The following is a 15,725-nucleotide window of genomic DNA, read 5'->3' as shown; positions in this document are numbered from 1 at the left end:
GATTAAATAAAAAGTAAGGTGAAATCGCATTTTCAATTTTCCCGCCGAATGACGTAATTTTAGGCGCCATCTTTAAATTCAACAACCCGTCATCTGTCAAGTATAGTTTGTCGTACGAGGTGCCAGAAAAAAGATTCCACATATTGGGTGGTTTTTAGCAAAAAAACCATCACGGAAGCATCCGGGTGAGTCAGAAAATGCGATTTCTTTATTATTTTAGTATATTTATAGTAATATTTCGAAATTTTCGTCATTTTTTTAAAACATAACCTAAAAGTAGTTCCATACCAGTTTTGAGGTCATCCTGTGTCTTCTTCATGGCGAAATTCCGTATATGTGTACATTTATTTGCATAATTCTTGTCCCGCTAGCCTTTTATGTGAGAGAAATCTGGTTTCCCACGCAAAAGTAACTAGAAAGTCCGTATGTTTCTCGACTACGTTTAACTACCTAAAAGGTCTTCAATCCTTTCTAGAACCATCTAGAAACAATGTTAGGACCTTAATTTTGACAAATAAATACATATTTTATTACAAATTGGCCTATAAACNTATCAGCTCTCAAAGTCGTAAAAAGTATGTCCCCCCCCCTCTATTTTTATAACTACGGGGTATAAAATTCTAAAAAAAATAGAGGTGATGCATGCTAATTAACTCTTTCAACGATTTTTGGTTTGATCAAAGTATCTCTTATAGTTTTTGAGATAGGTTGATTAAATTGACATAATAAGTTTATTATATTTGCTGCTACGGAACCCTTTGTGCGCGAGCCCGACTCGCACTTGGCCGGTTTTTTTTAACTCTAGGCACGTCTCTCTCGATGGGAAAATGTTCATGGGTTATTTAAAACACATTCTAAACGATTTGACAAGCAAATGCAGTTTAGAATTCTGAAGTGTGGTTTATTTAAACAACTAGCACTTTCTATTAGGTAGTTTTCTAAGTCAATGGCAAGAAAAACAGATGAAAGGCAAGTTTTGGAAAGAAAAACTTTATAATTTTATGCTATTGGCCCATGGTACTTTTATAGGTCATTTTCGATTTCAAAATAAAACCTTTTGCCTATATTTAGTGTGATTATTCAACTGCTATTGGGCAAGAGGTCGAAGCACAGCAGAGGCACGTTACCGAATCCCATACGCCCACGCGAAATTATAAATGCATTATTATTAGAGATGAAACGGATATCCGGTAACTATCCGGTAGGCCGGATATCCGGCCTAAATTTACTATCCGGCCGGATACCGGATAGTAACTCACTATCCGGCCGGATACCGGATATTAAAAAACTACGACAATTTCCCATTAATAAAATGAAATACATTAATCTTTGAGGTAAATATAAATAAAATGGCTTATAATAATGACGGCTTTTATTTAAAGTCCAAAAAGTTACAAAAAAGCCGTATTAAGGCCATTCAAAAAATTCATTTCTTTTTCTGGGCTATTCACTCTAATGACGAATTACATAAATAGTAAATATCTGTTAATGTCGAAATATTGCCAAATAAAAAAGGCGATCTTTTTTTCACTGATATTATGATGGTCTGATGACATGATAGTTAGGGAGGCGAGGTAGCTAAATGGCGTAATTCAACGGCGCCGTCGAGACCTATCAAAATCGAAAGATAAAATAATTTCGAAAAGAAAAGCTCGTATGGCAAAAACCATTTTAGCGGTGGGTTTGGCGTGTACGGTTTTTCAAAAATGTTAAAAAAAACAGTTACTTGGGCATTCTTGAGCGCGTCAGATATTCATACTACGTATGCCCCGAGTGCCTCTGATAACAACGGTATACTAATCTGCCGGTTTGCGTGGTGGGGGTAGGCATATAAAGTAACCAAAAATGAAAAAAAAAAAAATATTCGAGCGCGTCAGATTTTCGGAAGGGGTGTTAAGTAGGCCCCAAGGAAGCTCCCTTTAAAAAAAACTGACGATTTCGGCGTGACGATAAGTTAGGTATATACGATGAATTTTAGAAAATGCAAAAAAAAAGTTTTTTTGAAATACTCGAGCGCGTCAGATTTTCATAGGGGAGGTTTATCTCGGTATCCTGAAACATATTTTTTTAATCTGACAAAAATGTTGGTGGGTTCTCTTAATCTGACCGAAAAAGGTTTTTTGGTTTCTTTTTTTTTCTTTCTTTCTCCTTGATGAAATGGGGAATTTAAGAATGTCAATAAAGCGATAGATACAACCAACGTAAATGTTTGTTTAAACTTTTTTTTTGTAAAATGTATCGTTCGCGACTTATATGCCCTAGGAAGACGAAATGGCTTCTCCACACTTCCGGTCATGCGGAAACCGGCAGATTTTGTATTTTTAGTAAGTTTTAGATTATATTCTTCAAAATAAAAAAAATCGCGCTCGAGAATGCCGGATTAACGTTTTTTTTACAAGTTTGCGACCTTATAACTCGGCGGCGTCAAGGACTTATCGTCAGATTAGTTAAATTTAGTCTTTAAACACTAAAATCAACCGTTTATGCTCAGAATGCCAACTTCTCAAAATGCCAACCGCTCCCAAATCACCCAGTTTAAACCCAATCGGGTGAAATGGGTTTTTACCCACTACCCATCTCTAATTACAAGGGCGATATAGTTTTAACAAGTATAACTTGTGCATTTTTTAAAACTACCCTCATAACGTAACATTATTTTCGCCATACACTATTTTATGATTTAAAGTGTACTGTGACCTTATCAGGTTTTTGTTTATCCGATTATGACAATGATTGTAACAATTATATAGGTGTATGTCATTCGCTCCATCGCCCTTTGGGTGACCTTGAGCCTTCTTATGAGGCCCATAGTAAGCGACCACGTTTCGGATCCATATGTCAACACTGGCAGATGCTCGGAGTTTCCCTGCGTGATCGAATCAGAAATGAGGAGATCCGTAGGAGAACCAAAGTAACCGACATAGCTCGCAGAATTGCTAAAATCAAGTGGCAGTGGGCGGGGCACATAGCTCGTAGAGACGATGGCCGTTGGGGCAGGAAAGTTCTCGAGTGGCGACCACGGGCTGGAAAACGTAGCGTGGGCAGGCCTCCTACTAGGTGGACCGACGATCTGGTAAAGGTCGCGGGAAGAGCCTGGATGCGGGCAGCGCAGGACCGTTCATTGTGGAAAACCTTGGGGGAGGCCTTTGTCCAGCAGTGGACGTCATTTGGCTGAAACGAACGAACGATGTCATTCAATCGACATTTGAGATGAGAGATTGATGAGATACGACCCTAGTGTATTGATTGATTGATTGATTGTATAGTAACAAATAAATATATTGAGATATTGTAAATATATGGAGTTTTTAATTATTTTTATTATTTGTGGTAGCATTCACTGCTCTTGCATTCATTATAATTGTAAGTTGTCATTATGAGAAGTTGTCATTTCGAGAAGTTGTCATTTCGAGAAGTTGTCATTTCGAGAAGTTGGCATTTTGAGAAGTTGGCATTTTGAGAAGTTGGCATTTCGAGAAGTTGGCATTCTGAGAAGTTGTCATTTTGCGAGCGGTTGGCATTTTGTGAGGTTGGCATTCTGAGCATAAACGAAATCAACCCCCAATATCTTAATCTGACGCGCTCGAGTATTTCAGACTATCCATTTTTTTTTACTAATCTGATCGTCTATCCTAGGCGCGCGTCACTACATATAGAGCTAAATACTTTACAAGGTTGTTCTATTAGGTCTAAGGTATCTCTCATAATATCTTAAACTGCCACGCTCGAGTATTGCCGAAAATTCCCCTATTCGCCTCCCTAACTATGATGTATGCAGTTCAGTCAGATTACGCAACAAGTAAACAAATTAAATTTTTGCTATTCAATCACACACGATAGCAACCGAAATCGCCCGAATTGATCTGCCCCCTAGACAAGTGGCAAAATCTGACATTCTATTCGGACGGATTCGATTTTCTAAAGTGTGACTAGTCTAGTCTATTAATAGACCCACTGATCGCATTCAAAGCACCTGTGCGGCGCTAAACTCGACATGACATGCAACGAGACAATGGGCCAACTATCCGGCCGCCGGATATCCGGCTATCCGGCCTAGCAGCTGGCCGGATATCCGGTATCCGGTATCCGGCCAAACAACTATCCGTTTCATCTCTACTATAAACCGTCATATTTCCAAAAAAATCTTATTATAATTCTTGTTAATTTCCATTTTAAATACTTTTATTACAACACCAGGATAATTATGTTGAAATAGCTCTTTAAATTTAGCTTGAGGGTTTTTACAATATCTGGGTTTATTCTGTAATAAAATAACTAATGCTTCATCTACCAAAATTTGAAATAATAAAATAAAATGTACTACCCACTTATGGTTGATTTTTGGTAACAATCCACCAACTGCTATTTTAAAAATGGTTCTTGTTGAAACATGTTCTTTTCCATTGAATTGAAACAAAGTAGAATCACTATGGCTCAATATGCAGCTATTAGAAGTATATTGTAGTCATGGGATATTATCAATGAGAACTTACAAAGATCAATGTTCACTGTACTTGTTCAAGGATTAGGTAATCATAAACCCATCTGTATAAAGTACAGCTTGGATGGTTACAATCCTTTTTTAATTTCATTTTTCAGCAAAAAAATGTTGGAATGACGCTTACACTGTTGCATTCAAATTCTTATTGGAAAGTCTTGTCACCTGAAAAGTTACTTATAAATGCAAAAATGTTGTTTCATCATCATAATTTTAGCCACAGGACGTCCACTGCTGAACATGAGCCTCCCCCAAAGACTTCCACAAATGTTGTTTAGCAAATCCTTAATTATTCTGTCTAAACAGTCCCATTTTTATGTTGTCAATTTATGTTATGTGCAATGTTTCCTGACAATGTAATACAATGACTGTGAGCTTATATTACTTGTACTTCTGTATGGTTACGGAACTATTGAACCGTTAAATTGCTATAAGCAAGCAACCTGGTTCAATTCTTATGTAACAGCAATATTTTATGAACAATACACTCTTTCTTATTAAAAAAATCCATTTAGGTAAAATTTTGGAACAAAACAAAATAATCTCAATCAATTTACACAGAATATCCATAAACGTATGCGGGATTATGATAAGCTCCCACTCGTTGAATATTTGGTAACATAGTATTCCGCAGTTACCCATATTCAGAGATAAGGTTATTCGGGTCGTTGATAACACTTGCATAACGTACTAGTTGTTATGTATCGTAAGTTTTTTACAAAATTTGAATGTGCTTGTTCACTTTATCAAAAAAAGTATGGACACTTACAAAAGTACAAAACAGTTCATACAGGTGAAAAATGACTAGGCATATACAGCGATGTCATGCGGTAGCCACGTGGATACCGTCATATGAGCTGTAACTTGATCCTAGGCAATATTGAAGCCTAGATTAATCCCTGAAAATCTGTTGCTCCTTTTTACAAATTGGGACTAATCTTTGAAGACTTATTGCAATATGGAGAATAGAACCTGCAACCTTTCGCTTGTGGTTGATTCCTCAAATCACTGAGCTATTGAAGCATTAGTACACTTGTCATTTCAAGTGACTTCTACGCCTAAAACTATCGTTTTTTGGATGCAAATCTGCCTAGTGTCTTAAGAATTCAAATAACAACAAGGTTTACGTAACCTGCTCAATAGCCACGAATTTTCGCGAAACGTATTTATTTAACCAGGTGCGCGAATCGTTAATCTACGCAGTTACAAAGTCACAGCGCGATTGCGTGATACCGAAACTTTAGTTATTTGTGCGTAAATGCGCGCTTTTAGGTTATCTCTATCTGGAATTTGGGCCTTATAATCTGTTAATAATACGTATACTTATTGCTTGTGGAAATCCGTCCTTTAACCAGGTCGTCTAGACATTTAACAAAGCTGCGAGAATTTTAAAACGGGTGACGCAATTTGTGAATAATGACTAATTTTGAAATTAACCCACCACAACGTTGCACCGTGATCTAAAGCACAGACAACGCCATCTGTTGAGGAAAAACTTCACTTCAAAGAAGTTTTTCTGTTATTTTATCAATCCCGGCTATCAAAGAAGTACAAGATAATCTCGTTCCTTATCAATAAAAATCTGTTTTGTCCTAGTTAAGGGTGATAGATTAATTGAAAAATGTAGTCGTTGCCGTTATCGTCAAATAAATAAACATAAACGGCATAAACCGTGCAGGATTTAGAAAATGGTGCCCTGAATACGGGTCCTATGGCAGGCGTTACGGAAATCACCTACACCTGAAATGCGGGCCGGAACCGAAAATAAGCTATAATACCCAGTGTGTTATACCTAGACTTTCTACAGACTACAGACTTTGTCGACCTCTACTTTGTTCAGTTCCTATGAGGAATCGGCCGATAACAAATTGGTAGGATGCTCTCTCTCTATCAGCGTAGGGCTGGATTCCTCTTGGCTCCTGGTGATGCTGAAGACAAGGTTCTGGAGCATTTCCTCCGACGTGGTGACGTTCGGTGAGGATACCACTGTCCGGTTCACTTCGGTGTCAGTGTAGTCTGTGTCCGAGTCAGATCCCTCATTCCTCGCGGAATATGCGTACTATAGGTACCTACATGTTCATACTGATTAACAGCCCGACCAAACTATCGGCCGACAAAAAGTCTATCTGCGGGGTGTCAAGGAAGTGTACGGGCGTACAGCATACACGTCATGGAAGACATACATCATAATAATATCTTCAAGGTTGCATTTGAAACGGGTACAAAAAGTGGACCACCTTGTATGTTTTTTACATCAATACATAGCCAACTGGTAGACGACCATTCTTAGAGAGATTTGAGTTATGTAATATTGTTTTTGAGCATCCGTCCACCGCGTGATTTTAAGTTAAGATAACTTGTTTAATAAATCTATTGTATTTTGAGCACCTTTGTGTCTTAAAACTACAGTTTCGTTGCAAAAAACTAGTCCCCAGATCAAAAAAAGTCTTAAATTCTAGACTTTCTCACAAATAGATAGGATACTATACCTTTTGAGAAATGATAGTTATTTCCTATCATCAACTTGTAGTGTAGTCGATAGCACAGCAGAATCTGACTACCTACCACACATTTAAGTATCCACAGCGAGAAAGCTCTTGGCCTGTATCAAGTAAGATATCAATGAGAAACAGACTCATCTCAATGAGAGATTGAATATTTTTGAGTTCATAATATCATCTAATGAAATACATTTGAAGCCACGATAGCCGAACGGTGAAGGGGTCGCATTGTGGTCGAGATCCGAGGAACGCGGGTTTGAATCCTATCGTTGCTCGACCATTGTGGTAAGCCCACTCGTAACACAAGGAGCATAATATGCCCCTCGTGGTAAGCTAAATATACAAGGGGCTATCGGGACTAAAAAAAATATTACAACTAGTTACGCTGCCAGTATTTACGTGCCATTAGTACGCAAACAAAATTGTCTTATTTGCCTCCATTTTGACCCAATTCGATATCCTCGCAACGTTTGCGCGTACGCACGCAGCGCGACCTTGTAGGGGCTCTCGGTACGTGACGAGTGGCGACAGAGCCATCTATGCCGCGCCTATAGAAATTAGCAATACAATAATAATGCTAATTTAAATAATAATAAGACACAAGACAAAGTCAAAAATAATCAGTTTAACGTATTTCCTGTATCTATGAAAGAGGCTGACAAAGGTGACTGATGCCCGTTTTCACCATTAATCCATAATTTTTAAGTGACCTATTTGAAAACAAAATTCCTGTTATGTGTTACCATAGGGGTCACTTAAAAATTAGGAATTGATGGTGAAAATGGGCATGAGTTCACGCCACTTCTCAGCACCTGCCCATAATAATGTTGTCCCGAAGTGGTGGTAGGGAAATCTGTATTTGGGACGTGTACAAATACCCTGGAAAGGGCCTAAGTACTGAATCGCAAGTACATAAGACAGTCTTATCTTGAATCTTGATGTATCGCTCTCTATACGAACGACAGTCTTTAGCGGAAGTCTGTTTTGCACCTGACTGAATACGCTTGCCATCTGTCTGTAGCACAGAAGAATGCCCATAAAACCAAACTGAACTCCAATTTAATTACAATAGGTGTCATTTCCCAACAAAATTTTGTATAGTCCACTATGCTGTGAAAAAATGTATGGGTGCAAAATGCATCTGTTGTCCAACGGTGAAATCACTCGCTAATTCGCCATGACCCTCATTCTCGCGAGACCTCGCACGTAGGTCTTCGGTGGCGTACGTGACGTATGGCAGACCGCGTTGTAAACATAAGCCATTGAGAAACGAAGGGTCATCGATGTTACGTCATCTTTCTTTAGGGCAAGTTTCGCGTATCGGTTCTTGTTTACTCCCACGCATCTGCACATTGTTAGTTTCTTGCAAGAACATAATAATAAAGCTTGCAAGTATACCGCATTTGCGGTCCAATGACAGTTTAACTTTCCCCCGGAACAAACTCGACCTTCCCTGGTGAGGTTTTTATTAGCGGCCAAGCTGTAGATCCTGGTTAAAGGGTTGCAGGCTGCAACCCTTTAACCAGGAGCTGCAACTTGCAGCACTTACAGCGGTCAGAACGAGAGGTTGGAATAGTCCCAGATTGTAGAAGAAAGCAAAAATCCAGGTCCCATTCCATCCCAACGACAACCTGTTTATTTTCGACCCCTTGGAGATATCGATAGAGACCCACTACGTATCACTATAAGTCGAGAATATATCTAACCTGCTTTCATTGTAACCGGTTTGAAGGTGAACTAAGAATATAATCTGTAGGACTTGTGACGTCATGAGCTGTAAATGTTCTTACAATCGCTATGCATTTTTGAAGAATCCCTATATTTTAAGCTTGACTTAGTGGTTTGTGATTGTGAACCAAATACAACGTAGTGCAACCAACAGTTTGATACTCTTGGACTGGGGATAAATTCCCCTTAATAACACCCCGTCGTTCGTCGGGCGTATCGTACCTATTACAACCACGTAAGATGTCCCGTGTTTCCTTGATATGCTGTCATTTGTACAGTCAGTCAAATAGTTAATGACACCCAAAGTGGCCAAAAAGTCGACAACACAACCTTATTCCAATGCAGCATAGACGTGTTACGAACTTTTTGGCTACTTTGGGTATTACAAACTATTTAAAGCTGACTGTACGATGCTAAAATCTTGCTAAATAATAACCTTCAAGCCACATCTGCTACGCATTATGAAACCTGATTGCATACGTGATAAATGTTGTTATCGTGTGTTTTGTATTTTGGTTGCACTAGCTTGTGCCCCTGACTTCGCTTGTGTATCAGTCAATCACAGAATGTCTTATGCGTCCCGTATTCAAAACTTCCAAGATATTTTTTTACTGAGACCCCTCGAGACGTTACGTTCTAACAACTAATGTACAACAACTAAGGTGGACCGACGACATTAAAAAGGTAGCAGGAAGGCGCTGGACTCAGGCCGCTACCAATCGATCAACATGGAAATCATTGGGGGAGGCCTATGTTCAATCAACAGTGGACGCCCTATGGCTGAAATGATGATGATGAACTAACGTAACACTCGCATCAGTCTTTAATTCTCATTACAATATCAGTATTGAAGTAATTAGTATCAACGAACGCACAGACTCACTTTCGCGTTTAATATTAGAGTAGATAGCAAATAGTTTGAGGTGACCTAGGTATTTTTGCTTATTTACATAATCGAGTTGATATGCTCAGAGTGTTTTGTTTACATCCAAGTCCGTCTAGAATAACGTTTTTTTGAAAGAAATGGTTTTTTGAAAGTGTTGATCATTGGTGTCAACTAAGGAACTCTGTTGGGGGCTTAGTGTGAGTTACATCAAACGTAATCGATATCAACTGCGTAAAAAATAACGTTAAATGTATGACAGATTGTACAGCGCCCCTAGCGGATACTTTCAAGAACTAAAATGCTCATAGATTTTTTGACGCAGTCGATATCGAATACGTCATGTAAACTCATACTAAGCCCCTAGTTCTTCAGTCTTCAAATCTGTTTACATATTACTGACCAGCCTTGAGTTTAGAATATTATTATGATTATTCTAGAGCTTTCCTCCCATCCGTACAATCGTGCGGAGTCGAAGGTATGGACGTGTGCCCAAATTTTTTTACATCCAACATAACAGTTCTATTTATTTTCCGACCCTGAGAGTGATAGTTAAGGTTGATAGTGAAGAAACGGTTAACAATTAACTATATTTAGCCTGTGGGTTAAGGTTAAAATTAGTTAATGCTGCCCAATCAGGAGTATTTAATCTGGATGTAACATCAATAATTGTAATTCAACTAATCAATAATTGCGCGATGCAATGATGGGTTGATGTAACTATTTCAATTAAAAATCACTTTATCTCGCTATAATTTTGTAAGATAATCAAGTTTTAATAATACGAAATCTGCCACATCAACCAAAACCCAATTAAATCTGCCTCAAAGGACCAAAAACGGGTACGAAGGAACATTTTCGAAAACTCAGTAAATTGATTTCAACCAATTCACAAATATGGCATCAGCTTTCTTATGTGCCAATAATTGCATCAGTCGTTATCTGAAACCTAAATTCAAGTACGGAAGTTAGTCATTGACGTCGTGTTGATGATTCAACAGGTAAGAGAAATGAATCATCTGTAACGGGATACCAATCCTATAGCCTTTTATGGTGTTATGAATTAATGTAATAATTATCTCCGATTCGTTTATATGTCCATCCTTTTAGTAAAAAAAGGTAGTTTTTAGTTTTAAAATCTTAACTTTTTGGCTTTACGCAATGAGTGTCGATTGTTTCAGAAAGTTTTAAACGGTCAAAACAGAATATTATCTGCCTTATCTTGGTAGTATAAGTTTCACATCACAATGTAATTTATAACGGCCTATAAACAATATGGCGTCCAATCTACTCGTTCCTATTTCGAACGTCTATTTCGGTTTTATTGGCGCGAAAGTGGAACGGAGACGCTAATACAATATGGCCGATTTAGGCCATAAATTCACTGGAGTTATTGACCAGTTTTATTCCTTCCTACTCCCTAGCTATGTAGTGAATTTTATTTATATGCTGAATTAGATAGACTGTTTCAATATACAGACAACAGCAGCGAACGCACAGCGTTGAATAGATAGCTCTGTGATTGATTCGTGTGTCACCCTGTGAGTCCACGTGCACTGTGATACCTCATAGTAATGTTTGTGAATACGGGCGTTTATGGGTAAAATGAGTGACTGGACAATTTGATGACGATTTACATGCGTAATAGCAGGAATATCTAAATAATTTTACCAGGATAATTTGATAGCTATTTGCAACATAGTAGCAGGAACATCCAACTAATTTTACCAGGATAATTTGATAGCTATTTGCAACAATATACGCACAAGACGTAGCGTGGGCAGGCCTCCTACTAGGTGGACCGACGATCTCGTAAAGGTCGCGGGAAGAGCCTGGATGCGGGCAGCGCAGGACCGTGCATTGTGGAAAACCTTGGAGGAGGCCTTTGTCCAGCAGTGGACGTCATTTGGCTGAAACGAACGAAAGAACGAACCACAACCTGCTTTACTTCAAGCCATCTGTGAATTCAATTGGGGGCAGATAAAAAACCTTGCCGCACCGAATACCGATTGAGGCCCAAACTCGAGTTTAATTTAAAAATAGCGATGACGTGACCTTGGCCAACTTTGCGACGCTTAACGAAACCAATAACGTATTTTGATAACAAATTCGCGGCCCAAATATCGGTTCGGAATACTGGAATTTACTGGAAAGTACCCACCGTTATATTCAAAACAAACGTTCTCTATCCGTGCTGCAACGATTCGAAGTGATGACGAAAGTCGTTGAATTTAAAAAAAAAAGTAAATTAGATAAATTAGATCCAGTTGAGTATTTCTACAGTGAAGAGGAAGACCTAAGGACTGATAATTATGATTTTTAATCTCGAAGAAATTTGCTTAGTTTAGGAATAGAAAGCGTAGTGTAAAATAATTATTTAAATACGCGTTAGAGAACTCGCTTAAGTATACTTTCGTAAGCGCCTCTGTCAAACAAGAACGTTTGCTAAATGGGAATAGCGGTAAAGGTATATCGGTCCGCAAGAAACAGTCAACAAAATTACCATAAACGACACAACACAACTGTGTCAAGCGCTATGACGTCACTAACCAAACTTTATTAGAATTTGAAATGTTAAACGATTTCCGTGAGTATTTTTGCTAAATCCAGGTCAGAGAAAATATGCAAGCCTAAATCGAGCCTAAACGTCAAATTCAGGAGTTTTAAAGAGAAGATTGATGTTGCCCTTAGGAACGTTGATATGACAGGTTAAATCAATAATTACATTCATTACTATGCACAACTCTTCCAAAAGAACGCTTTATTTTGTCCTAAAACAATTAGTCTTCAATCACCTCTAAATTAAGATTTTCTTTGATATCAGAAATAGTTATTAGTCAATTGAGTTGGAAAAATAATGACATCATCGATGTATACAAAATCTTCGTAAGAATGACGTTCGAAAAGCTCATTAAATGTGCGTCAATCGATTTGTGGTGTCAAGTTCAACTGTTTTTATCATATTCTGGTATAAAATAATGCCTTATTAGCGAAAGATCTAATTACTAATTAGGTACACGTTACCCATGTGAAGCCTGGTTGCTAGCTCATAAAATCTAACGGGATCATCCCAACTTCTAGTTCCCACCACTGCAACTCCTGTATAACCAGGATCTACAGCTTGATCGCCGTTATGAATTCAACCAGTTAAGATCAAGTCTGTCCCGGAGGAAAGTTAAACTGTCATTGGACCCGCAACGAAATTAATGAGAAGAACATAGGAGGATTTGAAGTTACGTTCGATTTCTCGGTATATGAAAACAATGGAATCTACTAAATTGGTATATGTGAAAACCAAAACACAGACAGTTAACATTTTGACATTTACAAAAGTAATGAAGAAAATATTTGGAGTTTTTGAAGTATTCTTAAAGCTACGGAAACAATATAATCCATCTAAATACCTAGTAATAAAAATCAATATAACCCAGGCTATAATTATTTTTGTGTTAGGCAAATTGAAGTCGCACTCGAAAAGTCTTTCTAACAAGTAAATTTAACGTAACCGTTCATTTATATCCCACAAGTTTCATCACTGTAAACAAGCGCTACAATGATGTCTGACATAATAGCAACGCTTGCCAAATTGAGGTTGCTACTCCCATCAACAGTTATGTGTGAAAACTGTTTCGGCTGGTAGCATTGTGCTGATTTTATGAAGTTAGCAATGAACTCCTATGTTCTTCTGATTAATTTCGTTGCGGGTCCAATGACAGTTTAACTTTCCCCGGGACAAACTTACCTTTACTGGTTGGGTTTTTATGGTCAAGTTTTAGATCCTGGCTACACAGGAGTTGCAGCGGTGGGGTAACGAGTGATGGGAGTTTTATAAACCATGAACCACCATTATAAATTGCTGGGCAAACATACGAGACACTGGCTGTGAAAACCGTATATCTTCCGAAATTTCTTCTTTCTAATTAAATAGAATACAAAAGCATAATTGGCTAATAAATGCGTTATTTTTAGAAAGCGTTCAATTGTCCGCCAAACGTGCGTTTCACAAGATGCGCGGACGCACCTAAACGGTTATTGTTTGGGCAACAAACTAATTGTGCAACTGCTTGATATTCAGATGTTCACACTGTGTAGTAAGGCAACTAAGGAACGAATTTGAAGTGGCGACGATGTAATGCAATGTTACTAGTAGAAAAAAATAAGCAAGGTTTCAGATTAGGGACACTAGAGAGAATTTGCATAATCACGTAAGCAAAATTGCAGAAATACTGCAATCGTAGCAAAATTTCTCATGTTCTCAAAAATGCTGCATCAGCCATGCACAATATGCACATGCAGATATAAATATACTAGCTGTGACCGCGACTTCGTACGCGTGAAAATAGTTTGAATGATATTTCCGTTTCTACAACATTTTTCTTTACTGCTCCGCTTCTATTGGCTGTAGGGTGATGTCTAAAGTCTTCCTCGATAAATGGCCTAAATATTTTTTCAAATCGGATCAGTAGTTCCTGAGATTAGCGCGTTCAAGCAAACAAACTCTTCAGTTTTATAAAAGTAGTAAAGATTTTAACTACACAGCTTGATATGCACATAATTATGTACTATTATCATGTAAACCTTCCACTTTCTAATGTTTTGTTTGTTACTTAACTGGGTTCGACGCTCCGGTAATCGCTGCATTCATAATTATGTTGTTTTGACCAGCGTAATTGAATTTAGTTGATAACGGCAGTTAATTTGGTAAATAGATCGACCTGATCTAGATAGTGTAGAAGATAATAATTTATCGTCTGAGATAGCATTATTATTTTGCTCCTGCTGAATTCTATCTTCAAAAATTATAGTTATGCATTCAGAAGTTCAAGTAGTTCTCATAAATCTATTGAACTTTCATCTGAAAAACATCTGAATATTCATTTTATTGTTACATTTCCAATTTTCAGCCAAATATAGCCCATTGCTAGGCCTTTTTTAGAAGGGCTTGGTCTACCCATCTACTAAAAGAGCCACGAATGTTCTTTTTTTCTAAAAAAATGTGGTTAAGTTGTGCCTTAACCATATTATGTGTTCCATCCTTGTCAAGGGGAGTGCTAACAGTCCTTTCAGTAGACACCTGGAATATAGGACTCCCCTCAACATGCTATAATCGGTCCACTTCGATCACCTGGGTGATCAAATCCAGGTGATCAAAGTGAATAGACCCTTTCATCGGCAATTCTTCAATTCCTTCCCAATGCTTGCAATCTTCCCACAGACATGGACGCGGTTTTTTCCAAGAATTTGAAACTTTCCCACAATTCTTGGACTCGTATTTCCAGGAATGTCAAATTAGCTTAATCAGATACGGACTTAGCGATCCGTAAATGATTTTTTGCTCCTCGTGAGAACGGGCGTTGTTTAGCGCATGCGTGACTTTCACTAGTAAAACGCGGGTAGCGACGCGAGAATGCTTCAGATATCTGTTCTGACGTTGAGTGGAACGGTATTCATTTTACTGAAACTGAAACGGCGTCCACTTTGAAGGCAAAAAAGGTGGAGAAGTGGGCTTCCGTTATTATTATGTCGAGGAATAATACTTCTTACTCGTCGTACATAAGCATAAATTCTTATGCTATTCAGGCTTATGTAGAAAATGAGGACGCTCAAGCTAGGATCTCAATTTAAAAACCGTTGTGGGTGTTTCTCTGCTATTTGGAAATGTTCAAAAAGTGTTGAATGAAATGTTTAGTTACAACAATTGATATTTTAGACATTAGGCTGGACGCAGGCCGTTACCAACCGGGCAGCATGGAAAGCATTGGGGGAGGCCTATGTCCAGCAGTGGACGTCCTATGGCTGAGATGATGATGATGATATTTTAGATACTAGTTAGGTCTTGACTTCGCGATATCTAACGTAAACGTCTCGCGATAGAAGTGGTCCCTGCTGGTTTGGAAGTCAAATCCTAAGGAAGTCAGCAGATCGTCTAAAAAGATGTTTTGCACTTCAGGTTAACTCAATACTTAATCATTTGCTTTACCACATATTATAATAGAAAGACACGGGTCTTAGTGTCTTTCTATCTTAGTTGAAATGGAACGCGAAAGTTTAAAATAAGCGCACATTAGGTACACAATAAGGATCTATTTTAGACCCAATAACTTTAAAAAGAGTC

The 15,725-nt window shown here is 38.1% G+C and overlaps 1 protein-coding gene and 1 non-coding gene across 2 annotated transcripts in view; both read right to left on the bottom strand.

The window, feature by feature from the left end:
- Window positions 1-15,725, bottom strand: part of pyd (zonula occludens-like protein polychaetoid) — a 93,267-nt gene that overhangs the window by 49,082 nt on the left and 28,460 nt on the right. The window lies entirely within an intron of this gene.
- On the bottom strand, window positions 14,599-14,684 carry LOC114365455 (U6atac minor spliceosomal RNA). Its single transcript, XR_003656950.1, has one exon. It is a non-coding gene; the product is annotated as a U6atac minor spliceosomal RNA (small nuclear RNA).

The sequence above is a fragment of the Ostrinia furnacalis genome, unplaced genomic scaffold, assembly GCF_004193835.3.
Source record: "Ostrinia furnacalis isolate ACB-3 unplaced genomic scaffold, ASM419383v2 OfSCF7590, whole genome shotgun sequence".
NCBI lineage: Eukaryota > Metazoa > Arthropoda > Insecta > Lepidoptera > Crambidae > Ostrinia > Ostrinia furnacalis.
Note: the sequence above shows the minus strand (reverse complement) of the source record. Positions and strands in the feature narration are given on the sequence as shown.